Source organism: Microtus oregoni, unplaced genomic scaffold, assembly GCF_018167655.1.
Source record: "Microtus oregoni isolate MIOR12 unplaced genomic scaffold, Mior012 000057F_ref0000458, whole genome shotgun sequence".
Taxonomy (NCBI): domain Eukaryota; kingdom Metazoa; phylum Chordata; class Mammalia; order Rodentia; family Cricetidae; genus Microtus; species Microtus oregoni.
Window position 1 is genome coordinate 9638270 of NW_024543833.1, and position 15322 is coordinate 9653591.

Consider the following 15322-nt stretch of genomic DNA (forward strand, 5'->3'; position numbering starts at 1 on the left):
AGAGGCTGTGCATAGAGTTGAAGCATATGACAGCTCTTTGTAATTCCTACTTGACTTCACTGTGAACTGTTTTAAAAAGAAAAGTCTATAAACGTTAAAAAGGAGTAGGAAAAATTCTGTGTAATAAGAAAAATCGAGCTGAGGTTTTAACTATCAGAAGGAAATCGTTCCACGCTTGACTTAACCCTCTAGCCATCTGTATGTTAGAATTTCACTGGAGAAAAAGAAGGAAGAATAAAATGGTACAAAGGAGAAGGGGAAAAATCAGCATTTGCTTAATAAAAGAGAAAAAGGAAAAAAAAAACTAAAGATTCCTTTTCAAAAGGACGGAATGCTGACTTTGTCCTCTATCTCATGAACAGTTTTGGCACTCAGAGAAATGTTCCACAGAGGGTGGCCAGGAGTATGATGGGGAATGAGCTGAGAGTCATCCGAGTCTTGCAAGGCTTCCTGGGAGGCCAGTGGAATGCAGACCGCCTCAGCATCCTAGAGCGAGCACAAGGAGATGGCCCTCCGAGCATCACACGCTTCCCGTGCATGCCATCTCTCAGCTTTCAGGCCATCAGGCGTTTTGTCAGTGTGCTATATCACATCGTGGTGAGATGCTAGCAGACACGTTAGCCCAGAAACAGTGTTTAAAATTCCAGCAGATTTATTCACTGTGACGTCACTTATGTGCCACCAGGCTTACCACAGGACGGTGAGGGTGTTCAGAACGCCTCTGCAGGGGACTTTTCTTAAGGATCTGAATTCATACGGTGGCCAATGGTTTTCTTACTTAAGTCTTTGGCATATCTCATCTCTATGGCTTGATGGAAAATTTAATTCACTTGTGTTCCCTAAATAAGTGTTTTCTTCTTGGCCAGGAACACAGAGTAGTAGGAACTTCCATGAAATCGTCCACATGCTTTTATCTGATGATTAAGGCTGCGGCCTGATGTCCTGTCTGACCACTTGAATGTGAGGCTGAATTGCTGCATGTGAGTCACAGGAGGTTCCCAGAGAGAGCCCGTTGGGGAAATGACTTTGAATATGGCAAGGTCAAGAAGCAGCCACAGAGTCATGTAACAAATGTCTTCACTTAGGAAATGACCAGCCACAACGGAAATCAAAGGAAAAGCCTTGGGGCTGCATGAGATACAAGTTAGAAAGGGCTATAGACAAGGAAAAGGGCTAAAAGGAACTTGGCATGTTCAGGAGGTAGGGGTCTGAGCTATTCACATCAAGTAAGCTGATGTAGATCCTGGGAGCTGAAATATAAGATGAAGTACTGTAAAGAGGGAAGAAACACTTAGGATATTAAATAATAGCATTTTGAAACATTAAGACACTGGTTCAGGCCTTCTAATCCCTCTCCTCTGTGATCACTTGGAATCCATTGCCGTAAGTATGGACATAAATACTGTTATCTAGCAGGATGTCTGAAGGATGGAGAGACAGAGGCAAGAAGACTTACTGCAAAGTCCTTCCCGACAGATCAGAGGCAAGCTTTACTATCGCCTTGTGTGAGAGAGAACACGGAACCATGAGGAATGGAGGGTTCTGGTTTGCATCTTATATGAAGCAGTCTGGATGGGATTCAGGGCAAGCTTGTCAGAGATGAGGAAAGAAGAGAAATGTCAAAAAATGACAAGCTTTTAGACCCCCAGGGTACAGGCTCCCAGAGGGTACCTAAGGGAACAGTCCCTGGGAAGTCAGTGTTCATCTGCAGGAAACTTTCCTCCTCTCTCTCTGGTTCACAAAACATCCTTTGGCTTGCTGCTGCTACTCTCCTGCTAAAGCAGGACTAGAAAGGCAGGATCTCCAAGACAAACCTGAAAGATAACAGCTACTGTGGAGACAGCCTGAGAAGAACTGGAACTCATAGGCCTTCTCTGTCTCAAGCCATTTCTACACACACACACACACACACACACACACACACACACACACACACGGCCGCTATATGGTATCAGGACTACAGCTACACAAGACTTGATTTTTCGAAGGGAAGCAGTGGGAAAGGTGGGCTCTGTAAGTTAAGTTTAGCCAAAATATCTTAATGGGAGAAAAACTTCCTGGCTGCCCTGAACCACTTTGAGGAGCCAGTACCTATCAACACTTCAGGAAGTTCCAGCAGCTTCCAAACAAGAGGTTCCCAGAAATAATCTCCTCATAAATTCAGAGCAGTCAACAGCCATTGAGAGAGCACTTCTACATCACTGGGCTAGGCCGTGTCCCTGTCTTGCGGAGCACAAAGGATGATAAATGGCCTCCTGGTGCTGTGCTAAGTACATAGAAGGAGAATGACAAGGTCTGTAGGCTATCAAAGCAGGGGACAACCAGTGACAGATTTGTAAGTCTCTGTCCTTCATATTTACCTTAAATAAATGCCCCAGTGATCTCTAGCCTTGACCTTGGCTCAAGGCTTAAGGTAGACATGAAAATCCGCTTTCGTTACGTAAACCAGGATTGCAGAGTCTTTGCAAACCAGTTATGCAAAGCTCTGCCGTTATATTTGTAGGGCATAAGCCTACACATATCCTCCTCATGCCAGTGGAGAACTGACGGAGAGGAGGTGGCCAGGTGAGAGTATCCTCTTTTCTGGTTAACATGTCATCTACATTTTCTTTCCATGAATCTATGAGAATTTTGTTGTTGTTGTTGTTTTTTATCAGAGAATTAATTCAGATTTGGGCAAAACACCAGTAATTTGTTGAGCACCCAATTTTCTGCTCAAGTTCCATAGAAAAGAAAAAAAGTATAGAAAAGAAAATCTAGGTCTTGGGGGAAGGACTTGATAGCCTATCTTTCAAATCATGATCTAGGTTTGAAACAGCAAGAGGGCATTGAGGATGACTTTCAAGGAAAATTGAGTGAGGGTTTCCATGTCAGAGGCTAAGAAAAGTCACGAGTAATGTAGGTGGCGAATCGGACGCTTGGTTAGATGTGGGGGCTGGATCATGTTTTGGATGTGGCTGCCTGACCAAGGCATTATAGGAGGTTTTTGTGCATAGAACACAGAGCAATTCACCTAACAAGAATGGATGGTTTGGCATCGAGGAGCAATTGGAGAAACCAGACAGTAGTGACAGGGACATGGGCGTGATGTTGGTTTGGAATCCCTGATCTGTTTCATTGAAGTTTGTGACATTGGACAAAACATTTAATATCAGAGTTTTGGTTTCCCTGTCTGTAAGATGCAACTGTATACATCTTTAGGTTGTAAGAACTGAAAGAGACAGTCTGGAGTCTGGGGAGCTAGCTTAGCCAGTAAAGTGTTTTCTGCAAACTTGATGATCTGAGTTTGATCCCCAGAACCCACATTAAAAACAAAGCAAAGCGAAAGAGAACCCTGGCTGTGGCAGGACATACTTAAATTGGACATGCCAAGGAAGTAGAAGCAGGAGACGTCTTGGCACCAGCCTAGCGTAATTTTAGTCTCAGATACCAGCGAGCAACCTTATCTCAAAAACAAACAAACAAACGAACTGAAGTGGATGTTTCTAGAAGTATGTATGATACCCAAGGTTAACTTCTGGTTCCATATTTACATGTTTTGTGTATGCATATGTTCAGGTACATACATACACACTACACACACATTTAAAAAGAGACAATCCAAGTTAAGCCCCCAGCATCATACCGAGATTTAATAACTTGCAACAAATACATGCTTCTAGTCTCCATGAGGGGAGGGGCCTGGGTCTGTCTTGTCTGCCATTGTTTCCGAACACAGGACATAGTAAACTGTCCATATGCATTTAAAAATAACAACCGAGTGAATGGGGAGAGAATGTGAAAGGAAAGAAACCCAAGTGGAACACTCACGACAACGCCATCACCGCAAGGGTGAAGCTTCTATAAACGAATTGCCACATTTATTTAGATAGAATTTCCATGGGAATATTTCCTCCTTGGGTCATGGGAAAAGCAAACAACAAAATACAAAGAACCTGATAGCTCCTTGTGGCACAGTCATTAAAAGGGGGATTACCTGGGGGATTATGCATGGTAACATTATCATGTTAAAATAAATCCAATTATCCATTTGTAAAAGTTCAATGAGTGTTCAGGTTTCTCTATACAGAAGCAGCAAACAGCTCTGTCAATTATATAAAACATCAGGTAATTCGTTTAGCGCACAACAGAGCAAGCTGTGGCTATTTTAAAGAACAGTTTGTTTTTCTGATGAATGATGCCCCAAGGAAATATGATTACGTTACAATAGCTTACAAATCAATATGACCCTAATGCATCATGTTAGATTATTGAAACTTAACTATAATTTTGTGATTTAAATCAGTGGCTTGCAAACTCACCAAATAGTTAGGCAGGTTGACTTCTGAGCCTCGAGGGTCCTCCTGTCTCTCCCTGGGGTTACTACCATGTTCCAACATGCCCAGCTTTCGACATGGGGGCTGGACATTGAACACAGGTCCTCACATTGGCACAGCAACCCAATGAGCACTCTTCTTAGCTCAAAAACCCAAATTCCTTTTCTTTCTCAGAGTTGCTGAGGGCTTCCCAGGTGTCAGGCACTTATGAGAATTACATTTGCATTTACGAATTTAGCACCTGTATTTTACATATGGAGAAATCAAGGCACAGGGCATTTGAGTAGCATGCTTAGGAGACCCCATCCAGCGCAGCAGAGCAGAGATGAAGAGTCAGGTGTTCCTGAAGGGTGCCCTGAAGGACACCAGGCCAGGCGCTGTCCCCAGCACTGTGCCCTGACACCACCCACCTCAACCTTCTCTGTACGAGGATCATAAAGGCAGGAGAGGTTCTAAAGCAGCGGTTCTCAGTCTTTCCTGATGCTGTGACCCTTTAATACAGTTCCTCATGTTGTGTGACTCCCAACCATAAACCTATTTTCGGTGCTACTTCATAACTGTAATTCTGCTGCTGTTATGAATTGTAATGTAAACATCTGTGTTTTTCGATGGTCTTAGGTGACCCCTGTGAAAGGGTCATTCATCCCCAAAGGGGTCTCGAACCATAGGTTGAGAAACACTATCTTAGCAACCAACAGGTAAACCTTCTCTGGCTTTATGTGAGGAGGATTAGTCTTTTCTGAGGAAGGACAGGACTTGCTGGAGTGATATTTTCAAAAGCCCGTGCCTTAGGATCTTAGCCTTTTTAGTAACATAGACTCTTGGGCTCCACAGAGTTTAGCTCACCAGGTCTGGTGTGGAATCTCCATGTGCATTCTGGGTCAGAGCCAAAGTGTTACTCAACTTGACAAACTCTCAGCCACGATTTAAGAAAGCCTTTTCAATGATCTTGTTGAAAACCCATTCCTTCCCACTCTTCCACTTCCATACACACAGATGCAAAAAGTGGAGAACAATGATAAATGTGTCATTTTCTATGATAAGATTTCAATAATAAAATTAGAATATCTGCGTGCTTATACGCTAATAGAGATAATGTGTATTATAGTCAAAGTTTAGGACTTTTCCCCAGACTTTGCCAAGAGCTTGTATCCATTTCCTATTGCTATGGCACAAAACCTTTTGTTCTGATAGTTTTGTAGGACAGACGTCTAAGAGGGTGCAAGTGGATTCCCTGCTTGGCCAGATGGGGCTTCAATCTGGTGGCTCTGAGGAAGTGCCCAGGCAGGTTATTAGCATTCTGTATCTCATATGAACAGCCAAGGGACACCCTACATTTGTTGCCAACTGATACCCATGTATCAGTTTTTCCACCACCCTCTGGTCCCTCTGACTTCCCCCACATCAGCTGGAGAAAGACCTTGTTCTTGGAAGGCTCCCATGACTATCTTTCTTTTGAGTAGCTTGAAGTTAACCAACTCAAAACTTTAATTACAGCTTTGAGATCTGTAATGCAAAATCTACCGCAGGGGTGATGGTGTACCTCAGTCCTGGGGATGACAGCACAGTTAGGCTCATGTGTTGAAGTGGGCTACAGCTGGAGGTGCTATTGAGAGGTGCTTGGGCCCTGAGGGCTTTGTCTTAGTCCATGAATTCCTCTACTGATAGATTCAGATTTAGATTGTACTATGAGAAGTGGGGGTAGGTAGATTATCAGACTTCTCCCTTCTGCATCGTTCAGTCCCTTAGTTAAACACTCTTTTTAACTTGACCTGGGCAGACATAGTTAAAGTCTACGTGGGTCAAGTGCATCTTTTAAAATAAACCCCAGGCCCAGTGTTAAGAGAATTGAAATCACAACTAAATTTCAATCCTTCCAGTTTCAGCAGATCTCACTGTCAATTATAATCCTTGGTCCTGAGTTTCCAAACTTCACTGACGTAGTTTCCCTGCTAATCCTTTTCTACCAGCCCAACATCTTTCAGTGGATCTGAACTGGAATTTGGAAAGGAGGAACTCCTGGCCAGTTTGCAGCAGGTTTCCCAGACACAGATTCTCACTGTCACTGTGGAATCCTAAATAGGCTTCTCCCCCAGGATCCCCGTAAGCTCTGGAAATATTCATCAGCCCTTCAGTGTAATCCAAGAGTTCTTGTTTTCTGGATTTTACAAACTGTCCGTTTCGATTTTTATTGAGCAACAAGAAGTGGTGTTGTTTATGGGAACAAACAAAGCCGGCAAGTGCTCTTTCCCAACGCTGGCTGCTGGCTCGTTCTGCTCACTTAACGCAATGAAGTATCTCTGCTATGCCCGTAAGAGACAAGAATGCAGGCCTGTGGAGCCAGTGCCTGCAAGGATTTAGAGTGCCTCCCTGAGGTCATTTCTTGCAATCAGGCCTCTTTGGAGTTTGTTTACTTTTTAAATCTCTAGGGTAAACAAATTAAATATAAATTGTAATTCCCTTGTGGTAGAATGGGCAGCTAGTAAAATAAGGAATAAATTAGAAGATGAAACTCCATGGCAACTCTTCCTTCTAACTAAACACTCCTAGTGATTCTTTTCAAAAGTTTACGGGCAGGGAGACTGGAGCCTCCCTCCCTGAGATGGTGAGGCGAGTCATGAGGTGGCCGCAGAGGCTTATGTAATGCATCCAACCAGGAAGGACTGGGGGTGTAGAATCCATTTCTGAGGCCAACCACCCAGTGCTGAGGCCCTTGCCCACTTGACTGAATAAAGATCTCTTTCCAGATCATGGTGTGGAAGCTCCCACAGGAAATTTTAAAGTGCAACTACGGACATTGTTGAGGTACACCCACAGATCCTGCTGAAGTATACCCACAGATGCTGCTGAGGTATACCCACAGATGCTGCTGAGGTATACCCATGGATGCTGCTGAGGTATACCCATGGATGCTGCTGAGGTATACCCACAGATGCTGCTGAGGTATAGCCATTGATGTTGCTGAGGTATACCCACAGAGGAAGGGCCTTTCCCTCCATCTTGCTGAGAAGGCTCCTCTCCTCCAAGTGGGACCAGCAAAAATGTCTTCAAATAGAGCTTCAAACTTTTCCTTAAACTGATTGAAAACATCTACGTCCAATAAATTGCATTTGGGGCATATGGAAACCTGTCCTGGTTGCTCATCCCAATTATCCGGAGTTTCTTTTTTATTCTGTTCAGTGACTTAGTTATAGTCATACCCTGTTTTCAAGGGGGCTGTCTTTTGGGGGGCATACTTTGATTAAATCTGTTGAGGTCCGTGACCAATCAGTGGCTTCCCCCCATGCCTATTTTATCTATCTATCTATCTATCTATCTATCTATCTATCTATCTATCTATCCATCCATCCATCCATCCATCTATCTATCTATCTATCTATCTATCTATCTATCTATCTATCTATCTTGAGACAAGGTCTCTTTCTACAGTCCAGGCTGCTCACTCTCACTATATGGTATGACTAGCCCCAAACTAATTATTCCCTTGCATGCTAGGATTATACACGTAAACCAACAAGCCTAAGCCATATTGCTGCCCTCTGCCCGCTTCCCTTACTTTCTGATACTAGATGTGAGACCCAGAGCCTTGGCATGTTAGATAAATGCTCCTCCATGCAGCCACACCCCTCCCCCTATTTACCTTACAATTGGCCCTCTGATCAACCATCAATAAGAACGAAAGGAATCATTCTATAGGTGCTGAGCTCTTCTCCTGCTCTGTGTGACAACCATAGGCAAATCATTCAACCATCACAGACAAACATTATTCTGAGGATCTCTCCAGTACTGCATCATTTCTTTGTTATGTGGGCGAGTGCCCTGTCAAAAAATGCCAAAATATAGTTCAAAATACAGTTATTATTTAGTTGAGTATTCTCATTTTACAGATTAGGAAAATGAGGTTCAAATAATTTTAATGAATGACCCCAAACTCAGCTTGGACTTGCAAATTTAATAATAGAGGATTTTGGGTTAAGGTAGTTCCAATGTGTCTGTTATGTTGAAGAGGTTATAATCATGAACACGAGCTGTTTTCTGACATTTATTTTAAACACATGTCCAGAGTCAGGTTTTGCACTTATCCAGCATTTGCTCACATTCCTACCAAAGTACATAAACTGCCAGGAAATGGAATTTTGCTTCATCCTTTGATAGAAATAGAATCTTGGAGGAAGGTGGTATTTGAAGTGCCTCACTTATGCTTAAGAATTGGCTAGTCCCTGCTCACTTTTATTGAGTGTTAAGCTGGCTCCGAGGCTGCGTCTTAAAAACAATGTCCATGGTACGCCTCTCCTCCTAAGCTGTTGATGTGTGGAACAAGGAAGGCCTTGCCCAACATTGGAGTCTGTGCAGATCAACTGAGGATGACTACCTGCCAAAGCAATAGTACCCTTTGGGTTTTCCCGTAGTCATCACTAAGAGGATACTTATTTTTACCATAAGCATCAGATATTCTGGTGGTTAGGATTGCACTCCAGGTCTTTTTATTTTTAGTAAGGGCTAAATTATTGTATAACTAGATCTTAAAATATAGCCAGATGATGTCTATTGTATATTTGACTTAACCAAACTAAATTCCAATTTCCCATAAGAACGTAATTCTTCCTTCCAAGTATTAACCAGGCCTGACCCTGCTTAGCTTCCAAGATCAGAAGAACAACATTCTCAGCTGAGGATGACTTTGTACTCCAGGAACGGTTAGACGTTTCTGGAAGCATTTTTCGATTGTTACCACTGCTCTAGGGAAGGGGGCTCTACTGTCACGGAGTGAATAGATGGAGGTTCTGCTGAATATCTTATGAGACCTCAGACAGCTACCCAGGAAGGACGTGGCTCCGAGTGCCTATAGCGCTGAGGCTGGAACCCTGCTCTAAAGAAGGAATAGGGCAGTCTGATGAATAGCTTTGAATTCCCAGGGGGAGCTGTGAAACCCATATTTAGGGCCATATCCCCCCAAAACTAGTCTACAGGAGCCAGAGTGTGACAAAGAGAAACGTGTGTATCTGACAGATTTCAATGAAGGAAAGAAAAGACCACCGAATATGAGCTCAGTGTAGTCATAGTTTTCAATTTGCCAAATATGTATTTTCACAAATACATACTTTGGAAACTGACACACACACACACACACACACACACACACACAAAACCATCTCATGAGAATTCAGGAGTAATAAAAGGCTAGCAGTGTGTTTAAGCTGCAGGATAAGAACAAGGGAATTCCTTTATGAGCTATTATTTATCCAGCCCAATACTGGTGCCTCTCTCAATGGCATTTTCACAGTTTGACCTGCTCTCTAACAAATCACCTAAATCCCAAATATTTCATCAATAGACATTTGCTTCATGTTTTGGGGCTGACTAAGTGGTTGTTCTAGGTAGGACGCATCAGTGGCCCTGCTTCAGGCAGCAGGTCTTGCAGGGTGAGCTGTGCTCTTGGACTCAGACTTGGATCTACTCCATGTGTGTTCTTTCACCCTGACTAAAGAGGCACTAACTGTTCCTTGAAGATTCTGCAGATGTGCAGACCAGGGAACAGGCATCACCAGGCCCGTTCTTTGTTTACCTTTTGTTTCTCTTGCGTCTTGGAGATCAAACCCAGCACTTCATGTATGCTGGGAAAGGAGTCTACCGACAGAGCTGCCTTCCTGGTCCCTCAGGCCGAGCACCCAAAAGCCAAAACTCCCAAATGGGACACTGTCAGTTCTTTCCACATCACAGACCCAAACGAGTCACATGTTCTAGCCAGCATGACTCAACGGAAAATATCTCTGCAACATCACATGGTAAAGAGTGTCATGTGTTATGTCAGAAAGATAGACATGCACATGTGTATCTTTCCATAATGCCAGAATTTATTAAATAACAAATTTGCCACCTATGCCAGTTTTGTTGACTGTAATTTGCCAATCAATCGCCATTTCACTTGACACTTGCCTGTAGGCCACCACAACCTCTATGGTTCCAATGTTAGTCATTAGTATTAATTTGCCAATCATATGCCTCACTCCATGGAATGGAACAGGTAGGTACTTGCTGCTGAGTCTGATGACCTAACTTCAATTCCTAGAACCCATGTGATGGAGAGAGAGAACTGACTCCAACAAGTTGACCTCTGGCCTCCATATGCATGCTATGGCCTGTGTGTACATTCACTCACATATACACACACACATATGTATATATACACATAATAAATAAAAAAATAAAAATATATTGTACTTCATACATACTGCGTGGGTGTGCATGAGAGAGAGAGAGAGAGAGAGAGAGAGAGAGAGAGAGAGAATTGCTCAGAAAGGGTTAAAGAGTCATGAGTCATTGGAGTTCAGGGAACTTTCCTGAAGCTGGAGGCAGACACAGGAGCAAGGTGAGTCTGCTGGGGACTGGGTAAGGAGTAACTGCAGACACAGAGATACTTGGGGACAGAGCTGTCAGATCCAGGTCCGGGTGGCAGGCTGTTTTGAGGGTCAGTGTGAAGTGGGGTTCAGGTCGTGACTTGGAGAAACTGCACTGGGAGTGGAGCCTGGGGACAGAGGCAAGAGCCCTTACTGTGGCAGTGTTCCAGAACAAGGCTCACAACGAGACTGTGGGTGAGGAGTCAGTCTTCCTGCCACCTTTTGGTCAGCGTCGCCGTCATGGAGATATAGAAGCTCATGTGTCTGATGTCTCTGGTGTCTGATGCGGAGTTCCCCTCTAGATCCTGGGAATATGTTTTATTACCATTGGTTACTAAATAAAGCTGTTTCAGCCAATGGCTTAGCAGAATAAAGCCAGGTGGGAAATTCGAACAGAGATATAGAGAGAGTAGGTGGAGTCAAGGAGATGCCTTGTAGCTGCCTAAGGAGAAAGATGCCAGGTGCCGGCCAGAACCTTACCAGTAGGCTACAGCCTCGTGGTAATTCATGGATTAATAGAAATGGGTTAATTTTAGATGTAAGAGCTAACTAGAAATATGCTTAAGCTTTTGGCCAAACAGTACTGTAATTAATATCGTTTCTATGTGATTATTTCGGGTCTGGGCAGCTGGGAAACAAAGGAGCAACCTCTGCCTACAGATGTATGTCAGCTGTTGTACTTTCAGGTGTCAACCAGTGACATGGATTCTTCTTCAGGTTGTCTCCTGCTCTACTGGCACATGGTGGCTGCATGCTTGTGTGAACAGCTATCGATATCGAGTCCTTTCTTTCTTGGCATTTTCACTCAGCATGGAGTCACTTTGGTCAAGGCTGTGGCTTTATAGAGGGGAGTAATTCAAGGTGAGGCCTGGCTAGAAAGTTGCTGTTCTATAAACAAAGGCTAATCTGTGATCACACTACAGCTCATCTTAGTTTCCCAATTAAAGTAAATATTAAACATTCACCATATGATAAAGTATATGTATTTAATCTGACTTGCTTTTTAATTTATGCTTTGAAAATTTCATATATGTATACAATGTATCTTGATCATGCCCATATACACTCCTTCCTTCCAACTGTCTATCCCCTCCACCTAACACATCTTTTACTCATTTTCAACACCTTGTTTTGAGCTATTGAGAGTTGATGGCTGCTGTGAGAGGGAGAGTCACTTTTTTTGGAGGGGTGGCCACTGGTTGGTTGCCCCTGCTCCAGTGGATGACTCCACTATATACATATGGAAAGTACTAACTGGGCTCTGTAGAAAATATATTTTTATAAATAAAATGTTAATAGTAGTTAAATAATCTAATAGATAACACTCCTTGACCTAATTATGTAAACTGTTTTGTAATCATCTTTTGTCAGTTTTGCACCATATATCTTCAAAATAAATAAAAAAACATTGAAAGCCAATGAAAGTATATTCTAAATACTTTTGCTAGTAAAAATGTGATCGCAACAGTTATTTCTAGTAAGGATAACCAGAACAGAGGCCAGAATTCACAAGTGCCAACAAAAATCACTGTAATTCTTTAAAGGTTTGTACCTACCATATTTATTATCTTGGAATGAAAAATAACCTGTTTCCCAGTGACTCTTTGCAGTGATTTTCCCCCCAAGAACTGACAGGTGATAAATGTTCTTTTTGGTGGTTAAACAGCTAGACGAAGAGACACATGACAGCTTTAGGTCGAGAACTTGGACAGCTCACAACGGCAAAGCTTTCCACTGAAAGTACTTTGGGGTGTAACATGGTGTTCTACAGAGACACATGTCTGTATATGGCATTCTACAGAGACACATGTCTGTATATGGCATTCTACAGAGACGCAGGGGTTGTACATGGTGTTCTACAGAGACACATGTTTGTACATGGTGTTCTACAGAGATGTAGGGGCTGTACACGGTGTTCTACAGAGATGCATGTCTGTATATGCTATTCTACAGAGATGCAGGGGCTGTCATGGCATTCTACAGAGGCGCATGTCTGTATATGGTGTTCTACAGAGATGCAGGAGCTGTACACGGTGTTCTACAGAGACGCAGGGGCTGTACGTGGTGTTCCACAGGGACGTGTCTGTAGGCCTCTGGTTGACCACTTTGTGTGGCAATGCTTATGTGGATGGGGTTCAAAGTGTAAGCAGCTGCAGATTGCTTAAGGATTAAGTTCTGAATGTTTACAACAGCCAGCCTCTCACTGCAAAGTGACACTGATAAGGGCTGAAAGGAGGGTGCAGACTGCGTGTATTCACTTCCTGGGGCTGCCTGAAGATGCACCACACCCAACAGCTTAAAACAGCTCAGAATATCACCATCTCATGGTTGTAGCAAGAGTCTGAAGCCAAAGTGTTAGCAGGGCCACATTCCCATGAAAGTGGTAGAGGACTCCTGTCTCTTTTAGCTTTTGTGATCTATCCTTGGCATTTCTTTTCTTTTCTCTTTGCCTTTCTTCCTTCCTTCCTTCCTTCCTTCCTTCCTTCCTTCCTTCCTTCCTTTTTTTCCCCCTGAGACAGGGATTTGCTGTGTAGCCCTGGCTGTCTTGGAACTCTCTGTAGACCAGGCTGGCCTCGAACTCAGAGATTCACTTGCCTCTGCCTTCTGAGTGCTGGGATTAAAGGTGTGCACCACTATTGCATGGATGGCAGTTCTTTTAAGTTTATATGTGTGAAGTGTACATATGCATGCTCTCTATTTCACACACACACGTGTGTGTGTGTGTGTGTGTGTGTGTGTGTGTACACATGTACACATTCATGTAGAAGCCAGAGGTTGCCATTGGGTGTCTTCCTTGATTATCCTCCACTCTATTCACTGGGACTGAGTTCCTAACTGAAGCTAGGACTTCCAGAATTTCCAGAAGATCTCTTGTCTCTGCCTATCAAGGCAGTGTTGGGATTCCAGGCAGGCCACCACACTTTCCTGGCTTTTCTGTGGGTGTTGGGGGAGCTGAACTCTGGTCCTCCTGTCTGTCCTGCACTAAGCCATTTCCCCAGCCTGCCTGAGTCCTTGTCTTTTCTTTGCTGGCATCACCTGCTCATGTTGACACCTGGCCATGCCTCCTTGTGTGTTTTCTTCCTCCCTATAAGGGCACCAGCCAGTTCTACTCAGATTCCACCCTAGCCCAGAGTGACTCGGTTTTAACTAAGTCCATCCACAATGACCCTATTTCCATAGAGGTTCCCATCTAAAGACCCAGAAATGTCAACATATCCTTCTGAAGGACACACCAGGAAGTAGAAAGTTAAAGTCCTTTAACTACAATAGCCCATCTGAGCATTTGTTCCCACTGCTTAGCTGGAAACAGCGAATAAATAATAAGAGCATGTTCCGCACTTCTGGAATGGCTTTAATTAGCAATGGAAAGTTCCCTTTTAGTTACTCACCAATTCAAATTCTGTTTGAATTCCAAACTTCAAGAACATCACATCAGTATCCCGAGCGTTAGCATCTACATACAATGGCCATGATGTCAGAAAGATAACCTCTTAAATTAATTACTGTTTGGGCATGTCTAAACCTCTGACTTTTAACATTACTGATACGGCCCTGTGTCATGGCACTGTAAAACATAGGGAACTACAACCACGAAAGACCTGTTTCTCCAATGCTTCATATGCTGCCTGCTAACTGAACCCATTTTGATTCCAAATGAGCCCAAAGGGAAGAAGATATTTCCCAGAACTGGGGCTCTGATTAGAAAAGTTTGCCCCAGTGTATTTCAACTGCAGGTCAACCGACAATGTCCCCAGTCATCAAAGAGTGTATTCTAACTGTGGGGTTTCTGCCATTTTCTCTTCTCATCATTCTTGGGAAGAGGTTATTGAGTATTTGGAACTTTCAGGAAGTATTTATGTAAGCCCCAGAGCTCACAGATTAATTGATTGTCAGCTAACAAACCAATCGCTGTGGTCTGCGGCTGAACTCGGCATGCTTTGTACATGCAGTTCTGCCTGCAGAATGCCCCTGCGGCCTGAGAGTCTGGAGAATGTTGAAAAGGCTCAGTGGTGCAATGCTTTCATAAAACCCTCCTAGACCAAGCTCAGTGCTGACATAGGAAAGACTCCCTCTACACGAGGGAGCAGAGTGCCTTTCTCTCTTGACAGTTTGCCTGCCAGCAGAGGCTTGGGCGCTGTCTGAACGTTACTCAGTAAATTGTCTCATCCTTGACTTCATGTTCTGAGAGGAAAATAACGTGGAGAGAGGGTGGTTTGAATGAGAATGGCCCCCATATGCTCATTATATTGGAATGCTTAGTCTTAGGGAGTGGTAGAATTTGAGAAGGATGAAGAGGTGTGGCCTTGTGGGAGTAGGTGTGGCCTTGTTGGAGGAAGTGTGTCACTCTTAGGGGTCTTTGAGGTTTCCAAGGCCAAGTTCAGAATCTCTCTTCCTGCTGCTTGTGGTACCAGATGTAGAATTCTCAGTTACCTCTCCAGTACCACTTCTTCCTATGCGTGACTATGCTTCCCGCCATACTAATGGACTAACCCTCGGAAATTGCTAGCAAGCCCAAATTAAATGCTTTCTTTTCTAAGAGTTGCTGTGGCCATGGTGTCTCCTCACAGCAATAGGACACTAAGACAGAAAGTTAAGTGATTTTCTTTA